Source organism: Toxorhynchites rutilus, chromosome 3 (assembly GCF_029784135.1).
Source record: "Toxorhynchites rutilus septentrionalis strain SRP chromosome 3, ASM2978413v1, whole genome shotgun sequence".
In the NCBI taxonomy this organism is placed as follows: domain Eukaryota; kingdom Metazoa; phylum Arthropoda; class Insecta; order Diptera; family Culicidae; genus Toxorhynchites; species Toxorhynchites rutilus.
The window spans coordinates 56,805,059-56,820,206 of NC_073746.1; the positions used below are offsets into that span (position 1 = coordinate 56,805,059).

Below are 15,148 nucleotides of genomic sequence, written 5' to 3' on the forward strand. Positions count from 1 at the left end.
AAGTACAATTGAATTCACCATTGATTAATAGTCAAATAAATGAGGTAGTTTGATCAACTTTTTATGAAATTAAAATATATCATGTTTCAATATATTTGCTATTCCGGAATTCCATGATTTTCGAATCATTGAATTGGTGTTTTGCCTTACAGCAAGGAACATTATGTTGTTATCTTGCGTCTAGTCTCATCGAGTTTTTCCAACTAGGAAACATGGTAACGTCTCGGACATGTAAACATGTTAAGTCTTTCCAGCATATACAGGTGTCCCAAACCCTTGACTGAGATAACAGATCACAACATCACATAGGGCGTGTTGAACCCCCTCCACAAAGCATTCTGTCAAAATTATGATCGCTTCTTTTCCATGGTATCAATGAGATGTAATTGTCTGGCAGTCGGACGACCGATCTGTTTTTTTTCGACCCAATCTTATATCAACTATTCTCCCATATATGTACAAGGACTGTACGGAAATTCCCCAACAGCTATTGAGTTTTTTTTCTGACCGATCAACCTTTGATTTAATTTGTTTGATCGAGCTAGAACACACTTAAGTATTTTAGGAACCGGAAGATGGTGATACGGAATCTTAATATCGAATATATATCCGAAATCTAAGTATCGAAAATGTTCCGAGAACTAAATCGTTTACTCACCTGAGTGTATTGCTGTGTATGGTAAAGTACGCTTTTAATTTTGATTTGTATGATATAAATAAAATAAAATAAATTAAATAAAATTTCCGAATATAAATCTTCTAGAGTCCGGAATTTTGTCCTAAATTTTCAATGGCCATTATTCAGGGTTTTTTTTATCGATGATTTGTCAAATTTAGGAATAAGTACACTTGTGTCGGAATATAGAAAAGAGAGAGTTTTATTTGTATTGCTGTATTGTTGGCTTTTTCGAAAGTGATCAACAGTATCCTAAATTATACCCGTTTTCATATGTGATTCGACTACTTTTATTTTCAATAGTATTTTCTTGTGATCGAAAATGCTGATCGCTCATCTAGAAATTCGTTTATTGCAACAGTCAAGCAACTTAATTTATTTCAATTATTTTTTATGGTGAGATGTTTCCACTTAAAAAAAATAGGTAAAAAAAAACTTTTTAAGTTAAACGGTTCAATTGTGATTAAACATAATAATGTACTAAAAGCTAGAAAATAATTAGGCAAGTAGCAGTTAGCAGTTATCACATCTCTCCTTCATTGGTCTAGGGCATGTATATCGTATCCAATTATGAACATTCGAGCTGCGATTATTGCTAATTGAAAAAAAAAACACAAATGATTACTAAGCAAACGGCAGTCCTACGTCAACCTTGCGGTTATATCATAAGTATAACCCATCCATAGTTTTTTTTTAATGCAAACGTTACTTTGGTGTTATGAGGCGTTTGAGAGAGAAAAAAAAGTTGCAAATGGACATATTTGTGGAACTTGGATTTTGCACCACGACAATGCATCAGCACGAGTAATTGGTCCCCTTGCTATAAACAGTAGAATAAGTTGAAATGTAAATACACTATAGATATACGAATAGATTTAAGAATTGTGTGTGATCATCAACATTTTTATAGCCTACTTATATCCCATCATTGTCCTGAACAATAAAAAATCTCTTCTAAACTCGAGTCAACCGCGAGTAATCGGTTTTCTACCTTACTAACCATAGAATTAGGAAATTGTTTATATTTATCTATATATATAAAAATGGATTTCTGTCTGTCTGTCTGATTCTTATGGACTCGGAAACTACTGAACCGATCAACATGAAAATTGGTATGTAGGGGTTTTTGGGGCCGGGGAAGGTTTTCGTGATAGTTCGAGACCCCTCCCCCCTCTCTAAGGGGGGGGGGGGTCTGCCAGACAAATGAAACACAAATTTCTGCATTACTCGAGAATTAATCAAGCAAATGAAACCAAATTGCAATAAACGTTTCTATGGTGGTTAAACTCTCCACCCCCCTCTCTAAGGGGGGGCTGCTATACAAATAAAACACAAACTTCTGCATAACTCTAGAACTAATCAAGCACAATTTGGGATGTGAGGGTTTTTGGGTATGAGAAATGTTTCTATAATGGTATGACACCTCTCCCTCTTCTGAAATGGAGAGAAGGTCCCATAAAAATATTACACATATTTCAACCAATAGTGTTCCAACCAAACATGACAACTGGAAATTTTCGGAAAAATCTGAAGGAAAAAGGGATAATTTGGAAAATTAAATTCCCATATGTTCTACAATTACATTGTGACAAGTGCTGTTAGTCTATTTGATGTTCGCGCTAGCGAAATTGATCTTTGTTCGAAACTGGAAATGGATTTCAATGTGATGAAACGCACACCTATATCTTCTTCTATCTATAACAAAAAAAAATCGCCGGATGTGTTGATAAGAGCAGAACTCGAGGAAGGAATTGACCGATTTACGGCTGTCTTTATTCTATCATATTTTCTGTATAAAACATTTATTCCATGTAACGGAGAAACATGATATTTGCAAGTGGTTGAAAAATCTTGAACGAGAATTGTGTCTGAAAATAATCTGATATTATAATGATGAGTTTTGTTAGAAATGCTAGGAATTTTATAGTAAAAGGTAAATTCAATGGGGTCGAATAGAAGATCAGTCAATGAACAGTTCTGCGATTGGACCCATGAACTTGCTCATAGTAAGAAAACGTGAATGTTTGAAGGTATTGATAACAAAAAAACAAATTTTTGGTGGGACGAAGTTTGCCGAGTCAGCTAGTATAGTTAAAAAAATTTAGTTCTGAATTCGGCTCCTTAAAAACTTATGTAACTGATCCTGTAAAAATAAACGAATTAATAAAAAAAAATCTTTCCGATGTATTGTTCGAATTATAAGTATTTGAAATCTTTAATTTTTTCCTACATGTTCTGTGCTTAGGTTATCATTTCAACACTCTCCTACTCCCCCGGGGACCCACGCCCTATACATATTCCGGTTAGACGTAGTCCCACGTCAGAATTCACTTCTGTTGCTACTTTGCTTGCAAAAACTTCGGTTGAGACTTATTGTGATTTACACAAATATAACAGATTACATAAAATTTTTATTTAAAATTTCCAGGAGCCTTGTTTTGTATACGCTCTTTTAAGAATAATCTCTAACGTAACATTTAGTTTCTACAAAAAAAAGTCCTAAAATATCGGAGCAATACAGGGCCTAATTCTCTAATACACTTCACGGTGGATACGAAATAAACGGCACGCCATTGAACTACGTTTTACGAGTTAGTGAAGTGTTGAAGATAATAATGAGTTTTCAGTCAGAATGAGCACTTTTCAAATAAAAAATCATTAATGAAAATTAACTTCGTCGTATCAAACTGGTGTTCAATGTGAATGGAAAACTTTGTTTTTTTCATGTGGTATAATAATCTCATACAAAAAATTCATCTGAAGATAATTTGATATTATAATGATGAGTTTTAGTGGGAAACTAATTTCGTATCCAGATGTCGACACTGTACCGTTGTCATCGCGGATACATTTCATTTCGTATCCACCGTGAAGTGCATTCGAGAATCAGGCCCACAGTCTTGTCTTCCATGTTTTCTCTGGTCGGATGGCAATTCGCAGGAGATTTTTTTAATTGATTATTATATACAACTCCATCAATTGTTATATTTTATGTAGGATCGCGTCGTACATTGGAGATACAGTTTAAAGACTACGCATTTGTGACAGTTATGGCAAAGCTGATTGTAGTTTGGAATAGAGTGTATCGGTTCTTCGTCTGCGCACCAATAGAAGAATGTCGTCAGGTCACAGGAATAAATTGCTTCAATGCTTCAGGTCCGGAATGACTGTTGTTCAATTTTAGGATGAATACTGTTGTACTCAAGCTCGCAAGCTTTTGGTGAATAATCCGTTGTTCCAGATTTTGTTGAACGTCCGAAGAAGTGTTTGTTTTACACACCAAATAATCTTTGACACATAGGATACCTATCGAATCAGGACCCAGGAAGTGATAGTATTAGGGTGATAAATTATTTCATGGTTGAACCATGACACAGTGTCTCATTTATCAATTTGGTAATATAACATTTGAGAGAACGTGTTAAACTTTGGAGTATTTTTAGTTTGGACTGGCGTAACTTGGACATTTCCCTTCATTCGCATCCATTTCACATTGAGCAATCGATTACAACCAGATTCCAGTATTCGGGTCATGTTTGATATTTTAATATCTTCCCAAATAACGCTAATTTCTGAACTCTTCTTTGGCAATTTCTAAATTAAGAGAAACTATACAATCATGCTCTGGCGATTATATCATGCGCTAGATACCGATGACATGATCATAACATTATTAATCTCCGCCAAGTTGGCCCCCATAAGTCACCCGGGCCGTTCCTTGCCGACCGAGAAGGGCTATCGTTTAGCATACCCGCGTTATGCCCGCTACAAAGTTTCGAACTTATTCGCTAAACACTCATTAGTATCCATGTCACTAACGCATGGCAACCGTATTAAACAACGATCTCGGACACCCCTAATAATAATAATAATAACCCAGCCCCGCGGAACCGGTACCACCCCACCCCCTCATTGATCTCTCTCTCTCTCTCACACAGATCAGCAGTTGGAGGATACGCTCGGCGTTCGCGTCTTTGGCGGTGATCGGTTTAAAGGGGGTCGTTTCGCGTGCGGCAACCGAACATGGGACCCCCTTTCGCACACCGATCCGATGATCGACTGTTGCTGCTGGCGCTCTCTCTCGAGAAACTCCTAGACTGCTGTATGCAGCAGCAGCAGTGTGGAACAGCGTACAACTCCACCAACGATCTGGCCAGGCCGGGGCAAGCAGAAATTATTTAACCGCGATACGAATCGGTTGTGTTTTTGGCGTTTTCGCGCTGTTTTAGTCTCCAGCGGTGCCCAGCTCAATATTTTTCTCTGGAGGCAGGGAAAACTTCGCGTGTGCGCGCGTGTCTATAGCATATAAAAAACACTTCTCGCTTTGGCCAAAAGTGCCGAAAAACAGCTCCAAAGTTTACGCGTATATAGTTTTTTTTCTTTATGATAAGGTGCGCGCAGCTCTTTTTACAACTGAAAAAAAAATTAAGTAAAGAGAAATAGTGGGTTGCTGTCTTTTTGGGGACTCAAGTTAAGTTTTAGTGCTATTTAGCTTTCAAAAAACACTGTGAGCGTTTTTTCCCCGGTGGGCTTGAGACAGGCTTTTTTCACTCTCTCTCTCTCTCGTTGTCTATTTCTCTGAGGTTTCTGAATGTGATTTATTTTTCGGTGACGGATGTTGGCTGGGCAAAGATGTTTTTTTTTTCGCAAAGAGGATTTTCGCACACAAGAAAGTAGAAAGTTTTGCGTTTGCGAACCGTCTGGAGATGAAAGTTTGAACGAGAGCAATAATGTGCAGCCAAAACGGTGGGCAGAATATGTATGTGCTTGTTGGAAAACCGTCAGAGTGGCTCGAAGTGAAAAACAGTTGTGTGTATTATGAGGAAATGCATGTGCACAGCAATATGTCTGAGACGACTGCAAAAGGTTAATTGAGCGTTGAAACAAGAAGCAAATCTAACTAGGCAGCTTGAATTTCGTGCTGTTTATTAAAGAATAAGTGTGCAAATGTTGGATGAGTAGAAGATAAAAAAAAACAAACAAATCGTGTATAGTGCCGGGGTGACTTGTAGACTGAGTCGTCTTGGAGAACCTGCGTCGCAGCGGCTTTGAAGAGATAAATTATGCAACTTGACCGCAGTGCAGCCGCGGGGCATTTCGGAGGCTGATTTTGTGCGGTCACCACGTCAGAACGTTAAAGAGGACCGCCGGTGGACCAAATCGTGGCCAAGGTCTCTTCGATGCGTGTAAACGTTCCATGGCAGCTATAAAGGTCCCAGAGTAATATTTTCCAGGCTGCGGTGCTGCGACTTGATTGTTCACCACAGTAAAGATTCTAATCTGAAGCAATTCTTCGGTGTAGTCGATAAATACAACAACAAAAAGCGTTCGAGTATACTGCTTCAGTTCGGTGATATTTATTAGTTATTCGTCAATGTCAGGCTAGCTGGAAGTTACGCGCGCCGATTGACGTGAAAAGAACACAACTCGCTGTGATTGAGGCGAACAGTGAGTTCGCGCGCGCTATCTCCACAAGGCGGCGGAGTTTAGGCGGACAGAACAAGTTTCCCAGTCGCGTGTGAGTGTAGCGTGTTTTGTTGTTGCGCCAAACGCCAAGAACCCTGAAGTGTGTGACATTTAATATCAGCAAAGCCGCTCGTGCCCTTGTCTGCATCGAGCGGCTGTGGCTGTGGCAGGTTGGTTGGTTGGTTGGATGCGATATTGTTTCGAGCGCAAAGCGGACCCCGGGACTGCGATATTTCGAGCACCAGATATGGCCGAACAGATTGAACGTATTTTTTTATCAGTTGAGAACGCTCGCAAAAATCACTCATTTTACCCGGTCGATTGATCATTGCTAGTGAGACGACTCGTGGAGCGTTTTAAGTTGATCGATGTAGATCACCTTTAAAAATGGACTGTTAAAACGTTGGAAATATCATGTATCAAATACAAGTGTCCCGTGATTTACTGAGAGATTATTATCTAGTGAATAGTTTCGTTTGATTCCGCATTGTGATGTGTGTTTATTTCGTACCAGAATGATGATAATCCTTGTTAAATTTTTTTTGAGACAATGTGGTTCGAAGATATTATGGTTTAGATGAACAATTTTGCACTTATTAGTGGAGAATATTAGCTCTGAATATGGAAGCATTTGATGGCCAGAACTCGCCAAATTTGAACTGAGTAACACAGTCCACAAAGTTGGACTCTTCTACACGATAATGCATCGGGTCACAGGTTACTTATAGCGCGTCAATTGTTGACTTGAAATCACATATGTGTTCTCAATTATTTGCCGTATTCACCTGATTCGGCACCCTGTGACTTTTACCGTTTCCCAAAAATAAAGGCAATATTGAGAGGACATTTTTGACTTCAGTAACAGTAACAGCTTGAAAAGGAGCGTTGAACGCCATTTCCCACGATGCGATAGAGCATACATTTGAATCGCTATAAAGTCTATGTGAATGTTTATTGGAGCGGGATAAAACTTCAAAAAACATGTTTGGAAGCTCATTTCCACAACCAGCCCCGAACGTGTACATTTGAGGCCGCGGCGTTGGAAATATTCGGTAGAACAGCATGAGGAGAAATCAAGTAACACTTGAGTCAAAAAATTCCCAATTGCTGTGGAAAACTCATATTTCCTCCAACCCAGACTGAATACAAGTTTTCATTCGAATCATCCGTAGCCTATCAATTTCTCCCTGGTTGGAAATGAGGAAAAAATGGTGAGAAATAGATATAAATTTGATTAGTGTAAGATATGGAAGCAATTCGTGGTTAATGACTTCCTTCAATGATGACGATGCATACACAAGATAGATTTATCTTGATGAGTTTTATTGCGTCAAGTAAGGATTTTTTCCTCTTACACCTTAGCTGAAACGTTCCGATATCATCGTATAAGCTAACCTTTATCAATTAAACTCCAATGACTTCCTTCGCTTAAATAATCAAAGCGAAACATACATTTTATCACTTGAAAAAGATACAGTCGTTGGAAAGATACCGTCGTGTCAAAGAACAATTTGTAGAGTGGTTAGAGAGCTTTAATATAATTAATAGAAACAATCAAGTTCAAAATGAATTTTTAGGATAAAATTAAAATAACACATTTAAAATTATTAACTTTGAAGATTTTCACTCCCAAAACGTTATTTAAATCCACTAGTTTGGATGTTTCACAACTATATCCTGTACTAAATTTTCTAAACTTTCTAATGGAAGCAACAGAATCCTCTTCTGTAGCTTCTGTAGTGTTTTTGGACTCTCAAACTGGCGCTACAGTTTGAGAGTCCCAAAACAAATAAAAAGTTCTATAACTATGCCATTGTTGAAATTCGAACATATGCGTAGAAGGATTTTTGTCATCAAATATGATCCTTTATCACCTCCAGAATGAATTCGGATTTTTTATATGAGAAAGGTATTTTATGACTTTAAGGAATCAAAATTGAATCAAAAGTTAAATTCTTCTTTTATATTCAAAAAACGAAAAATTTTTTTATGCATATAAAAAACGATTAAAGATGTTTTTTTGACTCGATTATATACAGTGAAAACAAATCCGAAACTGTATATAATCGAGCCCGCGCTGGATTGATATTGACACACTTCTTTTTGTTTGATTACCCAGAATATCATTTCCTAAAACGATTAATTAAAAACTCCTAGATCATCAAGGGATTTAGAGCGTGTTTTATTACTTTTGTTTATAAATACACTTAGAATTATTTATAATATATTTTTCACTTTGATTGGAACGTAATGCGATTCTGAACATGTTTTGCCTTATTTCAAATGAGACAAAAATGTTCACAATGCACAGGTTGTCAATTATGTTTCACAACTCTTGTTAAATTGGATTTTAATACAAGTTATTTGAATATTTGTTGTTTTTACTATTTTCCTCCAGCTTCACAATTGATACACGATAAATACAATAATATGATTTGGCGCTTTGTGCTACCGTATTTTAATATTCGATCCTCAGAATTCAGTATTCTTCAGTCGACAAATTTCTCGTATATAACTGTTAAGATACAGTTTAAGCTTGACAGTATATAGACTTTTTTCGGGAGGAATAATTATGTCTAATTAATTTGTGAGTTTGTGTTTTCAATTTCTACTGTCAATCCCAGAGCAATCATGTACAGTTTTGGAAATGATTGAAATGAATAAAATTGCTTTAATAAATTCAAGTTATGAAAATCAAACTTTTATGAAATGATTTTTAAATAAATTCCATTCAAGAGTGAAATTTGTAATCCTACCTGGCTTAAGGATTATTGGTATGACTGCATACTAAAGATGATATGTAATTTCTAATTACAATGAAAACAATTAAGGAAAATTTACTGTAGCGTATCAAATATGTATTTTATGTAATAGAGTATAATTTTTTCTGCAAGTGGTGGAAAAAATTTGAACGAAAATTTTGTTCGATAATGATTTTGTATCATTATTTTGCTAACCCGGCGAACTTCGTCCCACTCACAATTGATATTTTGATCAAAATGACTTCGAACACTCACATTCCCACAAACAATATTTTTCTGTGCGCCATCTATATTCGCGGTTTATAGTTTCTTTTTTTTGCATATAAGCCTGACGCAGACTAAGGCATAAAACCCGATACTGACTGTTCAAATCCGTTGCCCCGCTCTTGAGTGAAATCGTGAGGAACGGACTCCAAATTATTTTTATTGATATAGATTAGGGTGTCAATGAAAATCATCATCTCGAATATCAAAAAGTTACAACATACAAAATATTTCGACTATGTAATTTGTCAAATTCGTCTTTTAAAATCAAATGAATTAATTAAGCTTTCTCTTGTTTTAGTTTTAAGTAAGTAGTCTTAAGTAGTATTAAGCACTGTTATGGCAGGTTATTTAATTTTTCATTTTTTTTACTTTTTTCTAGAAACTTGTGTGCATGTATATCGAAGCAATAGATCGATATGACTTACAGATGCTGCTCTCATAAAAAAAAAAACATTAAACCTCAATAATTTCTGGCGAGTACAGCTCGTCTTCGTCAGTTTGTTCAGGAAAGTTTATGACGAGCTGGACTCGCCATTTCCGTTCAAGATGAATGTATTGGTCTCAGAGCTTGGAAATATTGAGCTTGTTAAGCAACATTGAAAATATATTTTTATCAGTGTAACGCGTTTATTTTGCTTGTCGATGCTACTGTCATTCATTCGACGGCAAACAAATTTACAACTGTGTTCATTCATATTCATTCTGTACTCTTTGAGCTTTCCTTAAAGCTCGAGTCATGAGAATTCATTCACATTTATTCATTGCCATTGAATTGTCAGGAATGTTGTGACTGTTCATTTTCAATATCCCGATATGTGTGTGATTTTCTCAATGAGTCAGTGCCTTGCTTATTCAGTTGTTTTTGAAGTTACTCCGAAAGGGCAACGCAAATCGGTGGCGCAAGCGGAAATGCCAACAAAAGAGCAAGATCTGCATGCACACTCACAGCTAAGGATTGCTTAGGCTTGGACGGCGAGGGGGCATTCTGCAGAATCGATCCAAGCAGCGAATGCAAACTATATCAGCCAAAGCTGGATGTTGGCAATTTCATCCGCTAATTCTATAGCATAGTTTGATCCGTTTGCAAAAGGAAGCTCGAAATATTCCCATTGCGGTCGTGTCTTGGACACCACCATTTTATGTTCGTGTGTTCAGAATTAAAAAAAAGATAAATTTTTGAAATTTGAGTCAAGACGGTATTTTTTACATCGGAATTCTTCTTTTGAAGCATTTTTGACAAGTGGATTTGGAACTGCATATTCACTATGTAAAATGAAAGCAATTTAACTGAGACGGAAACCTTGCATGCTTGAACAATTTAATTTATTGTCACTATTATGAGCATTCTGTACTTTATTATCTTCCTCAACGAATTTCTCCGTTTCGTCAGTGTCCGAGAACGATGCTGATGGTGAATGAATTGGTATGTTAATGTCAATGAATGACAAAACTTGCGATATTTTGTTTTGCTCACATTTCGTGAACGCAGAACAGAACGAAAAACAGAATGAAAAAAACTGGATGAATCAACTGTGAGTGGCTTGCTGTGATTGTGAGGTTTGGCGTTGGTTCATTTTCGGTATCCCGAATGCAATGGTATGATGATCGAATGTGGCCGGAAATTCAGCTGAAAAGATTGATGTGATACAGATATTTCCAAGCACTGATTGGTCTACATCAATTGACGACAACTAACTATCTAACTAAATAAATACATAAACAAAAATGTTCATCACCTCGAAAAAACACCCTATGCGAAATTTCAGCTCAATCAAATTCAAGGGAAATGGGGTGTCAAAAAAATTTTGATTTGAAATGTCTTAAAATTGCATGAATTGTCGAGACTTACAGTTATATATAAAAAAAAAGTTTTTTTTTCAAAAAACCACCGAGTGCCAAAAAGACAATTTTTGACACACCATTTTTTTTCGAGATAACATTAAATCTCGACGTTTAGTGCAATTTTAAGACATTTGGCATAACTTTTTTTTTTAAAACCCCGATTCTCTGTACTCCTTGGGTGATTTTTTGATTTTGAAAAAACCTTAAATTTGCGACTGCGACAATAAATACAATGAAGTCCGATTGAGATATTTTGCATTGGGTATTTTATCGTGTAAATCAACATTTCGCACGAAGTTCCATATGAGATATCGAAACCCTAAACCATGCGTTTTGCCTCGTATTCCGATAAAACAGACTAAACCCCAGAACACCATTTTCATGTTAATCGCACCCTTCCCCGCTTGATTTTACGATCTTCGAAAAACTAAAACTTTGACCGCTTTGCGCCACTCTCCCTCAAGTCCGATTTAACTGAAATTTTGCATAGGGTTTTTTCGAGGTGGTGAACATTTTATGTGGGGTAGCTTTCCGAATTGTTAAGGTCGATTCTTTCCCATACATTCATTGGCACCCTTATATAGATATACAAAACTTTTCGGATGAATTTCATTACTTCCTTGAAATACAAACCTGATGCAGATTAAGACTGATCAAACCTGATACTGAATGTTTAAATCCGTTGCTCCGTTCTCGAGTTAAATCGGGATTAACGGATACCAAATCATTTTTATTTATATTGATGGTGATGTTATAGTGGAGCTATTAGGAAATAAATGGAAGGGTCAGGACTATGAGTTTTATATACTCAAATAAAATCTACTAGTGATTGTCATTCAAATCTCAACAATTTTAAACTCCCTTCGGTCTGCTGAATCTAAATGAAATACTGCATGAAAGTTATGTGTAATATTTTATCTTAAGACTAACCATTCTTAAAATACAACCAATTTGACATGATTCATATTAATTTGGTGTAGAATTTTTTGATAACAAATTTTAGATAACACTATTTTTATTAGGGCGAATCCAAACTTCATTCTTCGAGAAAATCATGACATGAAAACTTCTTGTCAGATCGAAATGTGGTCTTCGACAACTTAAAAGAAAATACTCAATCAAATAACAAATTATCGTAATTAATGCACAGAAAACCATAAAGTATAAAATATATTTTTGAAAAATACTCAAACCCTTGGCATTGGACTTGTTTTCCACTATTTTAACAACAAAACAAACAAACAGACTAGTTCAATTCGTGGTAAATTGTGTATAATCCCATGCTCCTCATCTGACCTTTCCCTCGAAAATACCTTACTAAACTCGAGTAAATCACGGTAAAGCAGTAAAGGCGGTAAAGTCGGACACCTTAAGTAAAAGTGAGTTTTTTTTCGTGAAATTTGAAAAAAAATACATTTATCTCACCACGAATCGATAGTCTAGGTTTCTTTTTATAATAGAAATTGTTACTGTTGTTGTTAAAATTACTGCCTCAATAATTTTGATACAAAAATAATATGTCCTGTATCTTTGGAAAAATAAGGATAAGTCGGGAAAAACGGGAACTTGAAGGAAAATCTGGGGTATAAAAGAGGCTAACTGAAAATTCAAGTTGATGGTCTCAAGAAGTTTTGGAGGTCTTTAAATAGGCCGCCAGTTCGGAAACAAATTTTCTGACTTCCGTCATGGTTTTTCCCAGAGAATTTCCGCCCTAGGTCGAGGAAATGCCGCACTAGCTCCTGTTTCTGCTGCTGACTGAAAGCTGTTTGAAGCAGGGTTGTCAACTATAATTTTCAAAAATCAGGAAAAATGAATATAAAAATCAGGAGAAATCAGGATAGTTCATATTGGGTTGTCCAGAAAGTTCGTGCCGATTTTTGGGAGAACAAAAGCATCATTTTTGAAGGCAGACATACTTTTATTCAGTTTCATATGCACAGTTGTGTTACACAATCTTGATTCTTTGAGCTCGGTAGATCGAACAGAGTTACAAATCTCGCGAGATCTACAAGTTTTTGCAAATAAGCCGTCGAAATGTAAAAATTTTTGTCATCAAGTGTTAAAATGTCTGACGATTGTTTGGTAATTCCGGTAACTGTCACTCACGCTGTGTTTTATTACTGCAGTGGTATTATCACCACGACTGGAGAAAACGTATATGACAAATACAAGAGAGTTTCAAAAAACATCAAGTAATAAATTTTATTCAAAACTAAGTGTCTTTCATATGTCCTTTCGAGCGTGCAAAGGTGCAAATCTGATTTTTCTTTCACGCCAGCATAAAGTTTTTATAAATGTCAACAATGCACCTGCTTTGGAATAGATAAATAATAAACGAAATAAAAAGTAAGTGTTGTATAAGTGCGAATCGGAGAGCTTTCCTATGTAGGCTATCCGTATTCAACTCGAAAGTTTGGGACCCAAATCTGATTTATCAGATCAGAAGACACGAAGCCAGTTTAAAAATATTAAAATTTTAATGAAAATTTTTACATTATGGTATTGAATTACTTCAAACACGTATTACTGACTCTAATTTAACAATTTGTATATACATTTCCGATATCGTTACTGAAACTCTTCATTATAACATAAAATTGTCTTCAGACACAATTTTCGTATGGGATTTCTTTACCACCTGCAAAAAAAAGTGTTTTTCATTTACAAAGAATACTAATTTGATAAGGAGAAGTTAATTTGAATTCATAATTTATATTTTAAAACCATGTCATTCCTCCTGAAAATCAACTATTATATTTGGAGCTCAAGGAAACTTTGGCAGAGATCCCATTATAATTATTGCGGATAATTTTTATTCTGATGAAGTAAATATAAAAATCAGGATAAATCAGGATCATTTCAGTAAAATCAGGGAAAATAGAGTGTTTGTCAGGATATCAAGGAACGTGCCAAAAAGTCTGGGAAATCCTGAAAAATCAGGAAGGTAGGCATCGCCGGTTGGAAGTGGTCCTGACTATGATGAGAAATTAGAATTTCTGAGGTTCCGTATGAGTGTCGTTTTTCCTCCTGTTGGGTGTGAACCACTGCGTCTATTATTTTGAACTATTGTGGTATACCTAATTTTTTTACACTACATTTCAAGCTTATTTACTGCTCATTGATGAAGGAGTAGACAGAAAGCTATGACGAGATAGGTGCCATTCAGGAATACTCTGTTTGATATCATTCATAATCCTGATCGGCGACGCAGACCAAATTTCCTTGGGCTCCAGAATAGCTTCATCAAGGTTTTGAAGTCTGCGTCTTGTTAGAGCTCCGCAATTACATAGAAAATGTTCCGAGGTTTCGCTTTCGGCATTACAAAAGCGACAAATATCATCTCATGCTAACCCTATTTTTTTAAGATTATATTTACTCGGACAATGTCCTGTTACAAGACCAGTGAATGTGATGATGTCTTTCTTATTAAGGCTTATTAAGGCAGGAACCGACGCAGAGCTCAACGTGTTAATGAATTGTACACAAAAAATGAATATGAATATGTTGTATATAGATTTTTTCCTACTAAGCTTACACTGGCTTATTATTTACATGTAAACGTTGTGCAAGGTGTGTTCAAAAAGTATCGCGAATTTTGTGTTATTTAAAAAATTATTTATTTATAAAAAGAAGACTGTAAGCAAAACTTTCACATTCGACCGAACAGCTCATTAGCAATGTTCATGCGATGCTGTTTTTGGTCGAATTCGATGATTGGCCAATAGCATTTTCTTCACTTCATCTATTTTTGGTCTGTTGGTCTGTTATTGAAGTACTTGGGCGTCCGGCACGCTCTTCGTCGTTCACATCTTCTTGGCCTTCTGAGAACATCTTGTACCACCGATAAACGTTGCTTCGGTCTAAGCTAGCTTCTCCGTATGCCACAGCCAACATCCGGAATGCATCCGCGCACTTAATTTCGGTTTTCACACAAAATTTTATACAGGTTCTTTGATACATTTTTTTAAATAGGTAAAAATAGAAGACGAGCCAAAACACGTGCAAGCAAATCACCTATCAACAATTAACTGGACATTCAAAATGGCCGAACTTGTTGGCATAAGTGAGAGACATGAGTACCAACATAACGCCACTAAATAATCGAAATTCAAATATACGTAACCCGCGAAAATTC

General features: G+C 36.1%; 1 protein-coding gene across 3 annotated transcripts in view; it reads left to right on the forward strand.

Moving 5' to 3' along the window:
* The first annotated feature begins 4,830 nt into the window (after window positions 1–4,830).
* LOC129775400 (fibrinogen alpha chain) overlaps window positions 4,831–15,148 on the forward strand; it is a 396,109-nt gene continuing 385,791 nt past the window's right edge. Inside the window, exon 1 of one of the 3 annotated variants that reach the window (XM_055780118.1) lies at window positions 4,831–5,146. The gene's annotated coding sequence lies outside the window, so the exon portion shown is untranslated. Of the gene's footprint in view, window positions 5,147–6,212; window positions 6,313–15,148 lie in introns of those variants that run through there. The other 2 variants (XM_055780117.1, XM_055780119.1) reach the window with 2 other exon arrangements.